The following is a 16072-nucleotide window of genomic DNA, read 5'->3' as shown; positions in this document are numbered from 1 at the left end:
GCACTACGTGATATTCATTTCGACTTAACACGCCCTTACCTTCCCAGGAAAAAACGCTCTCAAAGACGCAAATACAAAGCGAAAAACGGATTACACAAACTCACGCAAAAGCCACTTTTTCGACTTATTTAGTTACAAATTAAACACTTTCCGTTACTTTCCTTCAATTGTACTGTCAAACTTTGTTTCTTTACGCGTCTCACGGTTCTGGGCTAGACGGCGCTTCGCGTCGCGACGCGTCCCGTCTCTCCGTTTTTCACAACACGCGACGTAAATTGCCGTAACTCCTCGCTGCCTTCACTTACAATCTTAATACTTTGACCCCGACAAGCTACCACCGACCGCACTACGTGATATTCATTTCGACTTGATACGCTCTTACGTTCCCCGGAAAAAACGCTCTCAAAGACGCAAATACAAAGCGAAAAACGGATTACACAAACTCACGCAAAAGACACTTTTTCGACTTATTTAATTACAAATTAAACACTTTCCGTTACTTTCCTTCAGTTGTACTGTCAAACTTTGTTTCTTTACGCGTCTCACGGTTCTGGGCTAGACGGCGCTTCGTGTCGCGACGCGTCCCGTCTCTCCGTCTTTCACAACACGCGACGTAAATGGCCGTAACTCCTCGCTGCCTTCACTTACAATCTTAAAACTTTGACCCCGCCAAGCTACCACCGACCGCACTACGTGATATTCATTTCGACTTGATACGCCCTTACCTTCCCCGGAATAAACGCTCTCATAGACGCAAATACAAACCGAAAAACGGATTACACAAACTCACGCAAAAGACACTTTTTCGACTTATTTAATTACAAATTAAACACTTTCCGTTACTTTCCTTCAGTTGTACTGTCAAACTTTGTTTCTTTATGCGTCTCACGGTTCTGGGCTAGACGGCGCTTCGCGTCGCGACGCGTCCCGTCTCTACGTCTTTCACAACACGCGACGTAAATGGCCGCAACTCCTCGCTGCCTTCACTTACAATCTTAAAACTTTGACCCCGCCAAGCTACCACCGAGCGCACTACGTGATATTCATTTCGACTTAACACGCCCTTACCTTCCCAGGAAAAAACGCTCTCAAAGACGCAAATACAAAGCGAAAAACGGATTACACAAACTCACGCAAAAGCCACTTTTTCGACTTATTTAGTTACAAATTAAACACTTTCCGTTACTTTCCTTCAATTGTACTGTCAAACTTTGTTTCTTTACGCGTCTCACGGTTCTGGGCTAGACGGCGCTTCGCGTCGCGACGCGTCCCGTCTCTCCGTCTTTCACAACACGCGACGTAAATGGCCGTAACTCCTCGCTGCCTTCACTTACAATCTTAATACTTTGACCCCGACAAGCTACCACCGACCGCACTACGTGATATTCATTTCGACTTGATACGCTCTTACGTTCCCCGGAAAAAACGCTCTCAAAGACGCAAATACAAAGCGAAAAACGGATTACACAAACTCACGCAAAAGCAAATTTTTCGTCATATTTAGTTACAAATTAAACACTTTCCGTTACTTTCCTTCAGTTGTACTGTCAAACTTTGTTTTTTTACGCGTCTCACGGTTCTGGGCTAGACGGCGCTTCGCGTCGCGACGCGTCCCGTCTCTCCGTCTTTCACAACACGCGACGTAAATGGCCGCAACTCCTCGCTGCCTTCACTTACTATCTTAAAACTTTGACCCCGCCAAGCTACCACCGACCGCACTACGTGATATTCATTTCGACTTGATACGCCCTTACCTTCCCCGGGATAAACGCTCTCATAGACGCAAATACAAACCGAAAAACGGATTACACAAACTCACGCAAAAGACACTTTTTCGACTTATTTAATTACAAATTAAACACTTTCCGTTACTTTCCTTCAGTTGTACTGTCAAACTTTGTTTCTTTACGCGTCTCACGGTTCTGGGCTAGACGGCGCTTCGCGTCGCGACGCGTCCCGTCTCTCCGTCTTTCACAACACGCGACGTAAATGGCCGTAACTCCTCGCTGCCTTCACTTACAATCTTAAAACTTTGACCCCGCCAAGCTACCACCGACCGCACTACGTGATATTCATTTCGACTTGATACGCCCTTACCTTCCCCGGAATAAACGCTCTCATAGACGCAAATACAAACCGAAAAACGGATTACACAAACTCACGCAAAAGACACTTTTTCGACTTATTTAATTACAAATTAAACACTTTCCGTTACTTTCCTTCAGTTGTACTGTCAAACTTTGTTTCTTTATGCGTCTCACGGTTCTGGGCTAGACGGCGCTTCGCGTCGCGACGCGTCCCGTCTCTCCGTCTTTCACAACACGCGACGTAAATGGCCGTAACTCCTCGCTGCCTTCACTTACAATCTTAATACTTTGACCGCGACAAGCTACCACCGACCGCACTACGTGATATTCATTTCGACTTGATACGCCCTTACATTCCCCGGAATAAACGCTCTCATAGACGCAAATACAAACCGAAAAACGGATTACACAAACTCACGCAAAAGACACTTTTTCGACTTATTTAATTACAAATTAAACACTTTCCGTTACTTTCCTTCAGTTGTACTGTCAAACTTTGTTTCTTTACGCGTCTCACGGTACTGGGCTAGACGGCGCTTCGCGTCGCGACGCGTCCCGTCTCTCCGTCTTTCACAACACGCGACGTAAATGGCCGTAACTCCTCGCTGCCTTCACTTACAATCTTAATACTTTGACCCCGACAAGCTACCACCGACCGCACTACGTGATATTCATTTCGACTTGATACGCTCTTACGTTCCCCGGAAAAAACGCTCTCAAAGACGCAAATACAAAGCGAAAAACGGATTACACAAACTCACGCAAAAGCAAATTTTTCGTCATATTTAGTTACAAATTAAACACTTTCCGTTACTTTCCTTCAGTTGTACTGTCAAACTTTGTTTTTTTACGCGTCTCACGGTTCTGGGCCAGACGGCGCTTCGCGTCGCGACGCGTCCCGTCTCTCCGTCTTTCACAACACGCGACGTAAATGGCCGCAACTCCTCGCTGCCTTCACTTACAATCTTAAAACTTTGACCCCGCCAAGCTACCACCGACCGCACTACGTGATATTCATTTCGACTTGATACGCCCTTACCTTCCCCGGAATAAACGCTCTCATAGACGCAAATACAAACCGAAAAACGGATTACACAAACTCACGCAAAAGACACTTTTTCGACTTATTTAATTACAAATTAAACACTTTCCGTTACTTTCCTTCAGTTGTACTGTCAAACTTTGTTTCTTTACGCGTCTCACGGTTCTGGGCTAGACGGCGCTTCGCGTCGCGACGCGTCCCGTCTCTCCGTCTTTCACAACACGCGACGTAAATGGCCGTAACTCCTCGCTGCCTTCACTTACAATCTTAAAACTTTGACCCCGCCAAGCTACCACCGACCGCACTACGTGATATTCATTTCGACTTGATACGCCCTTACCTTCCCCGGAATAAACGCTCTCATAGACGCAAATACAAACCGAAAAACGGATTACACAAACTCACGCAAAAGACACTTTTTCGACTTATTTAATTACAAATTAAACACTTTCCGTTACTTTCCTTCAGTTGTACTGTCAAACTTTGTTTCTTTATGCGTCTCACGGTTCTGGGCTAGACGGCGCTTCGCGTCGCGACGCGTCCCGTCTCTCCGTCTTTCACAACACGCGACGTAAATGGCCGTAACTCCTCGCTGCCTTCACTTACAATCTTAAAACTTTGACCCCGCCAAGCTACCACCGACCGCACTACGTGATATTCATTTCGACTTGATACGCCCTTACCTTCCCCGGAATAAACGCTCTCATAGACGCAAATACAAACCGAAAAACGGATTACACAAACTCACGCAAAAGACACTTTTTCGACTTATTTAATTACAAATTAAACACTTTCCGTTACTTTCCTTCAGTTGTACTGTCAAACTTTGTTTCTTTATGCGTCTCACGGTTCTGGGCTAGACGGCGCTTCGCGTCGCGACGCGTCCCGTCTCTCCGTCTTTCACAACACGCGACGTAAATGGCCGCAACTCCTCGCTGCCTTCACTTACAATCTTAAAACTTTGACCCCGCCAAGCTACCACCGACCGCACTACGTGATATTCATTTCGACTTGATACGCCCTTACCTTCCCCGGAATAAACGCTCTCATAGACGCAAATACAAACCGAAAAACGGATTACACAAACTCACGCAAAAGACACTTTTTCGACTTATTTAATTACAAATTAAACACTTTCCGTTACTTTCCTTCAGTTGTACTGTCAAACTTTGTTTCTTTACGCGTCTCACGGTTCTGGGCTAGACGGCGCTTCGCGTCGCGACGCGTCCCGTCTCTCCGTCTTTCACAACACGCGACGTAAATGGCCGCAACTCCTCGCTGCCTTCACTTACAATCTTAAAACTTTGACCCCGCCAAGCTACCACCGACCGCACTACGTGATATTCATTTCGACTTGATACGCCCTTACCTTCCCCGGAATAATCGCTCTCATAGACGCAAATACAAACCGAAAAACGGATTACACAAACTCACGCAAAAGACACTTTTTCGACTTATTTAATTACAAATTAAACACTTTCCGTTACTTTCCTTCAGTTGTACTGTCAAACTTTGTTTCTTTACGCGTCTCACGGTTCTGGGCTAGACGGCGCTTCGCGTCGCGACGCGTCCCGTCTCTCCGTCTTTCACAACACGCGACGTAAATGGCCGTAACTCCTCGCTGCCTTCACTTACAATCTTAATACTTTGACCCCGACAAGCTACCACCGACCGCACTACGTGATATTCATTTCGACTTGATACGCTCTTACGTTCCCCGGAAAAAACGCTCTCAAAGACGCAAATACAAAGCGAAAAACGGATTACACAAACTCACGCAAAAGCAAATTTTTCGTCATATTTAGTTACAAATTAAACACTTTCCGTTACTTTCCTTCAGTTGTACTGTCAAACTTTGTTTTTTTACGCGTCTCACGGTTCTGGGCTAGACGGCGCTTCGCGTCGCGACGCGTCCCGTCTCTCCGTCTTTCACAACACGCGACGTAAATGGCCGCAACTCCTCGCTGCCTTCACTTACAATCTTAAAACTTTGACCCCGCCAAGCTACCACCGGCCGCACTACGTGATATTCATTTCGACTTGATACGCCCTTACCTTCCCCGGAAAAAACGCTCTCAAAGACGCAAATACAAAGCGAAAAAATGATTACACAAACTCACGCAAAAGCCACTTTTTCGACATATTTAGTTACAAATTAAACACTTTCCGTTACTTTCCTTCAATTGTACTGTCAAACTTTGTTTCTTTACGCGTCTCACGGTTCTGGGCTAGACGGCGCTTCGCGTCGCGACGCGTCCCGTCTCTCCGTCTTTCACAACACGCGACGTAAATGGCCGTAACTCCTCGCTGCCTTCACTTACAATCTTAATACTTTGACCCCGACAAGCTACCACCGACCGCACTACGTGATATTCATTTCGACTTGATACGCTCTTACGTTCCCCAAAAAAAACGCTCTCAAAGACGCAAATACAAAGCGAAAAACGGATTACACAAACTCACGCAAAAGCCACTTTTTCGACTTATTTAGTTATAAATTAAACACTTTCCGTTACTTTCCTTCAATTGTACTGTCAAACTTTGTTTCTTTACGCGTCTCACGGTTCTGGGCTAGACGGCGCTTCGCGTCGCGACGCGTCCCGTCTCTCCGTCTTTCACAACACGCGACGTAAATGGCCGTAACTCCTCGCTGCCTTCACTTACAATCTTAATACTTTGACCCCGACAAGCTACCACCGACCGCACTACGTGATATTCAATTCGACTCGATACGCTCTTACGTTCTCCGGAAAAAACGCTCTCAAAGACGCAAATACAAAGCGAAAAACGGATTACACAAACTCACGCAAAAGCAAATTTTTCGTCATATTTAGTTACAAATTAAACACTTTCCGTTACTTTCCTTCAGTTGTACTGTCAAACTTTGTTTTTTTACGCGTCTCACGGTTCTGGGCTAGACGGCGCTTCGCGTCGCGACGCGTCCCGTCTCTCCGTCTTTCACAAAACCGGGCCGTAAATGGCCGCAACTCCTCGCTGCCTTCACTTACAATCTTAAAACTTTGACCCCGCCAAGCTACCACCGACCGCGCTACGTGATATTCATTTCGACTTGATACGCCCTTACCTTCCCGGGAAAAAACGCTCTCAAAGACGCAAATACAAAGCGAAAAAATGATTACACAAACTCACGCAAAAGCCACTTTTTCGACTTATTTAGTTACAAATTAAACACTTTCCGTTACTTTCCTTCAGTTGTACTGTCAAACTTTGTTTCTTTACGCGTCTCACGGTTCTGGGCTAGACGGCGCTTCGCGTCGCGACGCGTCCCGTCTCTCCGTCTTTCACAACACGCGACGTAAATGGCCGTAACTCCTCGCTGCCTTCACTTACAATCTTAAAACTTTGACCCCGCCAAGCTACCACCGACCGCACTACGTGATATTCATTTCGACTTAACACGCCCTTACCTTCCCAGGAAAAAACGCTCTCAAAGACGCAAATACAACGCGAAAAACGGATTACACAAACTCACGCAAAAGCCACTTTTTCGACTTATTTAGTTACAAATTAAACACTTTCCGTTACTTTCCTTCAATTGTACTGTCAAACTTTGTTTCTTTACGCGTCTCACGGTTCTGGGCTAGACGGCGCTTCGCGTCGCGACGCGTCCCGTCTCTCCGACTTTCACAACACGCGACGTAAATGGCCGTAACTCCTCGCTGCCTTCACTTGCAATCTTAATACTTTGACCCCGACAAGCTACCACCGACCGCACTACGTGATATTCATTTCGACTTGATACGCTCTTACGTTCCCCGGAAAAAACGCTCTCAAAGACGCAAATACAAAGCGAAAAACGGATTACACAAACTCACGCAAAAGCAAATTTTTCGTCATATTTAGTTACAAATTAAACACTTTCCGTTACTTTCCTTCAGTTGTACTGTCAAACTTTGTTTTTTTACGCGTCTCACGGTTCTGGGCTAGACGGCGCTTCGCGTCGCGACGCGTCCCGTCTCTCCGTCTTTCACAACACGCGACGTAAATGGCCGCAACTCCTCGCTGCCTTCACTTACAATCTTAAAACTTTGACCCCGCCAAGCTACCACCGACCGCACTACGTGATATTCATTTCGACTTGATACGCCCTTACCTTCCCCGGAATAAACGCTCTCATAGACGCAAATACAAACCGAAAAACGGATTACACAAACTCACGCAAAAGACACTTTTTCGACTTATTTAATTACAAATTAAACACTTTCCGTTACTTTCCTTCAGTTGTACTGTCAAACTTTGTTTCTTTATGCGTCTCACGGTTCTGGGCTAGACGGCGCTTCGCGTCGCGACGCGTCCCGTCTCTCCGTCTTTCACAACACGCGACGTAAATGGCCGTAATTCCTCGCTGCCTTCACTTACAATCTTAAAACTTTGACCCCGCCAAGCTACCACCGACCGCACTACGTGATATTCATTTCGACTTGATACGCCCTTACCTTCCCCGGAATAAACGCTCTCATAGACGCAAATACAAACCGAAAAACGGATTACACAAACTCACGCAAAAGACACTTTATCGACTTATTTAATTACAAATTAAACACTTTCCGTTACTTTCCTTCAGTTGTACTGTCAAACTTTGTTTCGTTACGCGTCTCACGGTTCTGGGCTAGACGGCGCTTCGCGTCGCGACGCGTCCCGTCTCTCCGTCTTTCACAACACGCGACGTAAATGGCCGTAACTCCTCGCTGCCTTCACTTACAATCTTAAAACTTTGACCCCGCCAAGCTACCACCGACCGCACTACGTGATATTCATTTCGACTTGATACGCCCTTACCTTCCCCGGAATAAACGCTCTCATAGACGCAAATACAAACCGAAAAACGGATTACACAAACTCACGCAAAAGACACTTTTTCGACTTATTTAATTACAAATTAAACACTTTCCGTTTCTTTGCTTCAGTTGTACTGTCAAACTTTGTTTCTTTACGCGTCTCACGGTTCTGGGCTAGACGGCGCTTCGCGTCGCGACGCGTCCCGTCTCTCCGTCTTTCACAACACGCGACGTAAATGGCCGTAACTCCTCGCTGCCTTCACTTACAATCTTAAAACTTTGACCCCGCCAAGCTACCACCGACCGCACTACGTGATATTCATTTCGACTTAACACGCCCTTACCTTCCCAGGAAAAAACGCTCTCAAAGACGCAAATACAAAGCGAAAAACGGATTACACAAACTCACGCAAAAGCCACTTTTTCGACTTATTTAGTTACAAATTAAACACTTTCCGTTACTTTCCTTCAATTGTACTGTCAAACTTTGTTTCTTTACGCGTCTCACGGTTCTGGGCTAGACGGCGCTTCGCGTCGCGACGCGTCCCGTCTCTCCGTCTTTCACAACACGCGACGTAAATGGCCGTAACTCCTCGCTGCCTTCACTTACAATCTTAATACTTTGACCCCGACAAGCTACCACCGACCGCACTACGTGATATTCATTTCGACTTGATACGCTCTTACGTTCCCCGGAAAAAACGCTCTCAAAGACGCAAATACAAAGCGAAAAACGGATTACACAAACTCACGCAAAAGCAAATTTTTCGTCATATTTAGTTACAAATTAAACACTTTCCGTTACTTTCCTTCAGTTGTACTGTCAAACTTTGTTTTTTTTACGCGTCTCACGGTTCTGGGCTAGACGGCGCTTCGCGTCGCGACGCGTCCCGTCTCTCTGTCTTTCACAACACGCGACGTAAATGGCCGTAACTCCTCGCTGCCTTCACTTACAATCTTAAAACTTTGACCCCGCCAAGCTACCACCGGCCGCACTACGTGATATTCATTTCGACTTGATAAGCCCTTACCTTCCCAGGAAAAAACGCTCTCAAAGACGCAAATACTAACCGAAAAACGGATTACACAAACTCACGCAAAAGCCACTTTTTCGACTTATTTAGTTAAAAAATTAAACACTTTCCGTTACTTTTCTTCAGTTGTACTGTCAAACTTTGTTTCTTTACGCGTCTCACGGTTCTGGGCTAGACGGCGCTTCGCGTCGCGACGCGTCCCGTCTCTCCGTCTTTCACAACACGCGACGTAAATGGCCGTAACTCCTCGCTGCCTTCACTTACAATCTTAAAACTTTGACCCCGCCAAGCTACCACCGACCGCACTACGTGATATTCATTTCGACTTGATACGCCCTTACCTTCCCCGGAATAAACGCTCTCATAGACGCAAATACAAACCGAAAAACGGATTACACAAACTCACGCAAAAGCAAATTTTTCGTCATATTTAGTTACAAATTAAACACTTTCCTTCAGTTGTACTGTCAAACTTTGTTTTTTTACGCGTCTCACGGTTCTGGGCTAGACGGCGCTTCGCGTCGCGACGCGTCCCGTCTCTCCGTCTTTCACAACACGCGACGTAAATGGCCGCAACTCCTCGCTGCCTTCACTTACAATAGTAAAACTTTGACCCCGCCAAGCTACCACCGACCGCACTACGTGATATTCATTTCGACTTGATACGCCCTTACCTTCCCCGGAATAAACGCTCTCATAGACGCAAATACAAACCGAAAAACGGATTACTCAAACTCACGCAAAAGACACTTTTTCGACTTATTTAATTACAAATTAAACACTTTCCGTTACTTTCCTTCAGTTGTACTGTCAAACTTTGTTTCTTTATGCGTCTCACGGTTCTGGGCTAGACGGCGCTTCGCGTCGCGACGCGTCCCGTCTCTCCGTCTTTCACAACACGCGACGTAAATGGCCGTAATTCCTCGCTGCCTTCACTTACAATCTTAAAACTTTGACCCCGACAAGCTACCACCGACCGCACTACGTGATATTCATTTCGACTTGATACGCCCTTACCTTCCCCGGAATAAACGCTCTCATAGACGCAAATACAAACCGAAAAACGGATTACACAAACTCACGCAAAAGACACTTTATCGACTTATTTAATTACAAATTAAACACTTTCCGTTACTTTCCTTCAGTTGTACTGTCAAACTTTGTTTCGTTACGCGTCTCACGGTTCTGGGCTAGACGGCGCTTCGCGTCGCGACGCGTCCCGTCTCTCCGTCTTTCACAACACGCGACGTAAATGGCCGTAACTCCTCGCTGCCTTCACTTACAATCTTAAAACTTTGACCCCGCCAAGCTACCACCGACCGCACTACGTGATATTCATTTCGACTTGATACGCCCTTACCTTCCCCGGAATAAACGCTCTCATAGACGCAAATACAAACCGAAAAACGGATTACACAAATTCACGCAAAAGACACTTTTTCGACTTATTTAATTACAAATTAAACACTTTCCGTTACTTTCCTTCAGTTGTACTGTCAAACTTTGTTTCTTTACGCGTCTCACGGTTCTGGGCTAGACGGCGCTTCGCGTCGCGACGCGTCCCGTCTCTCCGTCTTTCACAACACGCGACGTAAATGGCCGTAACTCCTCGCTGCCTTCACTTACAATCTTAAAACTTTGACCCCGCCAAGCTACTACCGACCGCACTACGTGATATTCATTTCGACTTAACACGCCCTTACCTTCCCAGGAAAAAACGCTCTCAAAGACGCAAATACAAAGCGAAAAACGGATTACACAAACTCACGCAAAAGCCACTTTTTCGACTTATTTAGTTACAAATTAAACACTTTCCGTTACTTTCCTTCAATTGTACTGTCAAACTTTGTTTCTTTACGCGTCTCACGGTTCTGGGCTAGACGGCGCTTCGCGTCGCGACGCGTCCCGTCTCTCCGTCTTTCACAACACGCGACGTAAATGGCCGTAACTCCTCGCTGCCTTCACTTACAATCTTAATACTTTGACCCCGACAAGCTACCACCGACCGCACTACGTGATATTCATTTCGACTTGATACGCTCTTACGTTCCCCGGAAGAAACGCTCTCAAAGACGCAAATACAAAGCGAAAAACGGATTACACAAACTCACGCAAAAGCAAATTTTTCGTCATATTTAGTTACAAATTAAACACTTTCCGTTACTTTCCTTCAGTTGTACTGTCAAACTTTGTTTTTTTTACGCGTCTCACGGTTCTGGGCTAGACGGCGCTTCGCGTCGCGACGCGTCCCGTCTCTCTGTCTTTCACAACACGCGACGTAAATGGGCGTAACTCCTCGCTGCCTTCACTTACAATCTTAAAACTTTGACCCCGCCAAGCTACCACCGGCCGCACTACGTGATATTCATTTCGACTTGATACGCCCTTACCTTCCCAGGAAAAAACGCTCTCAAAGACGCAAATACTAACCGAAAAACGGATTACACAAACTCACGCAAAAGCCACTTTTTCGACTTATTTAGTTAAAAAATTAAACACTTTCCGTTACTTTTCTTCAGTTGTACTGTCAAACTTTGTTTCTTTACGCGTCTCACGGTTCTGGGCTAGACGGCGCTTCGCGTCGCGACGCGTCCCGTCTCTCCGTCTTTCACAACACGCGACGTAAATGGCCGTAACTCCTCGCTGCCTTCACTTACAATCTTAAAACTTTGACCCCGCCAAGCTACCACCGACCGCACTACGTGATATTCATTTCGACTTGATACGCCCTTACCTTCCCCGGAATAAACGCTCTCATAGACGCAAATACAAACCGAAAAACGGATTACACAAACTCACGCAAAAGCAAATTTTTCGTCATATTTAGTTACAAATTAAACACTTTCCGTTACTTTCCTTCAGTTGTACTGTCAAACTTTGTTTTTTTACGCGTCTCACGGTTCTGGGCTAGACGGCGCTTCGCGTCGCGACGCGTCCCGTCTCTCCGTCTTTCACAACACGCGACGTAAATGGCCGCAACTCCTCGCTGCCTTCACTTACAATCTTAAAACTTTGACCCCGCCAAGCTACCACCGACCGCACTACGTGATATTCATTTCGACTTGATACGCCCTTACCTTCCCCGGAATAAACGCTCTCATAGACGCAAATACAAACCGAAAAACGGATTACACAAACTCACGCAAAAGCCACTTTTTCGACTTATTTAATTACAAATTAAACACTTTCCGTTACTTTCCTTCAGTTGTACTGTCAAACTTTGTTTCTTTATGCGTCTCACGGTTCTGGGCTAGACGGCGCTTCGCGTCGCGACGCGTCCCGTCTCTCCGTCTTTCACAACACGCGACGTAAATGGCCGTAACTCCTCGCTGCCTTCACTTACAATCTTAAAACTTTGACCCCGCCAAGCTACCACCGACCGCACTACGTGATATTCATTTCGACTTGATACGCCCTTACCTTCCCCGGAATAAACGCTCTCATAGACGCAAATACAAACCGAAAAACGGATTACACAAACTCACGCAAAAGACACTTTTTCGACTTATTTAATTACAAATTAAACACTTTCCGTTACTTTGCTTCAGTTGTACTGTCAAACTTTGTTTCTTTACGCGTCTCACGGTTCTGGGCTAGACGGCGCTTCGCGTCGCGACGCGTCCCGTCTCTCCGTCTTTCACAACACGCGACGTAAATGGCCGTAACTCCTCGCTGCCTTCACTTACAATCATAAAACTTTGACCCCGCCAAGCTACCACCGACCGCACTACGTGATATTCATTTCGACTTGATACGCCGTTACCTTCCCCGGAATAAACGCTCTCATAGACGCAAATACAAACCGAAAAACGGATTACACAAACTCACGCAAAAGACACTTTTTCGACTTATTTAATTACAAATTAAACACTTTCCGTTACTTTCCTTCAGTTGTACTGTCAAACTTTGTTTCTTTATGCGTCTCACGGTTCTGGGCTAGACGGCGCTTCGCGTCGCGACGCGTCCCGTCTCTCCGTCTTTCACAACACGCGACGTAAATGGCCGTAACTCCTCGCTGCCTTCACTTACAATCTTAAAACTTTGACCCCGCCAAGCTACCACCGACCGCGCTACGTGATATTCATTTCGACTTGATACGCCCTTACCTTCCCAGGAAAAAACGCTCTCAAAGACGCAAATACTAACCGAAAAACGGATTACACAAACTCACGCAAAAGCCACTTTTTCGACTTATTTAGTTACAAATTAAACACTTTCCGTTACTTTCCTTCAGTTGTACTGTCAAACTTTGTTTCTTTACGCGTCTCACGGTTCTGGGCTAGACGGCGCTTCGCGTCGCGACGCGTCCCGTCTCTCCGTCTTTCACAACACGCGACGTAAATGGCCGTAACTCCTCGCTGCCTTCACTTACAATCTTAATACTTTGACCCCGACAAGCTACCACCGACCGCACTACGTGATATTCATTTCGACTTGATACGCTCTTAAGTTCCCCGGAAAAAACGCTCTCAAAGACGCAAATACAAAGCGAAAAACGGATTACACAAACTCACGCAAAAGCAAATTTTTCGTCATATTTAGTTACAAATTAAACACTTTCCGTTACTTTCCTTCAGTTGTACTGTCAAACTTTGTTTTTTTACGCGTCTCACGGTTCTGGGCTAGACGGCGCTTCGCGTCGCGACGCGTCCCGTCTCTCCGTCTTTCACAACACGCGACGTAAATGGTCGCAACTCCTCGCTGCCTTCACTTACAATCTTAAAACTTTGACCCCGCCAAGCTACCACCGACCGCACTACGTGATATTCATTTCGACTTGATACGCCCTTACCTTCCCCGGAATAAACGCTCTCATAGACGCAAATACAAACCGAAAAACGGATTACACAAACTCACGCAAAAGACACTTTTTCGACTTATTTAATTACAAATTAAACACTTTCCGTTACTTTGCTTCAGTTGTACTGTCAAACTTTGTTTCTTTATGCGTCTCACGGTTCTGGGCTAGACGGCGCTTCGCGTCGCGACGCGTCCAGTCTCTCCGTCTTTCACAACACGCGACGTAAATGGCCGTAACTCCTCGCTGCCTTCACTTACAATCTTAAAACTTTGACCCCGCCAAGCTACCACCGACCGCACTACGTGATATTCATTTCGACTTGATACGCCCTTAACTTCCCCGGAATAAACGCTCTCATAGACGCAAATACAAACCGAAAAACGGATTACACAAACTCAGGCAAAAGACACTTTTTCGACTTATTTAATTACAAATTAAACACTTTCCGTTACTTTCCTTCAGTTGTACTGTCAAACTTTGTTTCTTTATGCGTCTCACGGTTCTGGGCTAGACGGCGCTTCGCGTCGCGACGCGTCCCGTCTCTCCGTCTTTCACAACACGCGACGCAAATGGCCGTAACTCCTCGCTGCCTTCACTTACAATCTTAAAACTTTGACCCCGCCAAGCTACCACCGACCGCACTACGTGATATTCATTTCGACTTGATACGCCCTTACCTTCCCCGGAATAAACGCTCTCATAGACGCAAATACAAACCGAAAAACGGATTACACAAACTCACGCAAAAGACACTTTTTCGACTTATTTAGTTACAAATTAAACACTTTCCGTTACTTTCCTTCAGTTGTACTGTCAAACTTTGTTTCTTTACGCGTCTCACGGTTCTGGGCTAGACGGCGCTTCGCGTCGCGACGCGTCCCGTCTCTCCGTCTTTCACAACACGCGACGTAAATGGCCGTAACTCCTCGCTGCCTTCACTTACAATCTTAAAACTTTGACCCCGCCAAGCTACCACCGACCGCACTACGTGATATTCATTTCGACTTGATACGCCCTTACCTTCCCCGGAATAAACGCTCTCATAGACGCAAATACAAACCGAAAAACGGATTACACAAACTCACGCAAAAGACACTTTTTCGACTTATTTAATTACAAATTAAACACTTTCCGTTACTTTCCTTCAGTTGTACTGTCAAACTTTGTTTCTTTATGCGTCTCACGGTTCTGGGCTAGACGGCGCTTCGCGTCGCGACGCGTCCCGTCTCTCCGTCTTTCACAACACGCGACGCAAATGGCCGTAACTCCTCGCTGCCTTCACTTACAATCTTAAAACTTTGACCCCGCCAAGCTACCACCGACCGCACTACGTGATATTCATTTCGACTTGATACGCCCTTACCTTCCCCGAAATAAACGCTCTCATAGACGCAAATACAAACCGAAAAACGGATTACACAAACTCACGCAAAAGACACTTTTTCGACTTATTTAATTACAAATTAAACACTTTCCGTTACTTTCCTTCAGTTGTACTGTCAAACTTTGTTTCTTTACGCGTCTCACGGTTCTGGGCTAGACGGCGCTTCGCGTCGCGACGCGTCCCGTCTCTCCGTCTTTCACAACACGCGACGTAAATGGCCGTAACTCCTCGCTGCCTTCACTTACAATCTTAAAACTTTGACCCCGCCAAGCTACCACCGACCGCACTACGTGATATTCATTTCGACTTGATACGCCCTTACGTTCCCCGGAAAAAACGCTCTCAAAGACGCAAATACAAACCGAAAAACGGATTACACAAACTCACGCAAAAGCCACTTTTTCGACTTATTTAATTACAAATTAAACACTTTCCGTTACTTTCCTTCAGTTGTACTATCAAACTTTGTTTCTTTACGCGTCTCACGGTTCTGGGCTAGACGGCGCTTCGCGTCGCGACGCGTCCCGTCTCTCCGTCTTTCACAACACGCGACGTAAATGGCCGTAACTCCTCGCTGCCTTCAGTTACAATCTTAAAACTTTGACCCCGCCAAGCTACCACCGACCGCACTACGTGATATTCATTTCGACTTGATACGCCCTTACCTTCCCCGGAATAAACGCTCTCATAGACGCAAATATAAACCGAAAAACGGATTACACAAACTCACGCAAAAGACACTTTTTCGACTTATTTAATTACAAATTAAACACTTTCCGTTACTTTCCTTCAGTTGTACTGTCAAACTTTGTTTCTTTACGCGTCTCACGGTTCTGGGCTAGACGGCGCTTCGCGTCGCGACGCGTCCCGTCTCTCCGTCTTTCACAACACGCGACGTAAATGGCCGTAACTCCTCGCTGCCTTC

This window comes from Schistocerca piceifrons, chromosome 11 (genome assembly GCF_021461385.2).
Source record: "Schistocerca piceifrons isolate TAMUIC-IGC-003096 chromosome 11, iqSchPice1.1, whole genome shotgun sequence".
Taxonomy (NCBI): Eukaryota; Metazoa; Arthropoda; class Insecta; order Orthoptera; family Acrididae; genus Schistocerca; species Schistocerca piceifrons.
The sequence above is the reverse complement of the archived record's forward strand: the minus strand, read 5'-3'. Positions refer to the sequence as shown.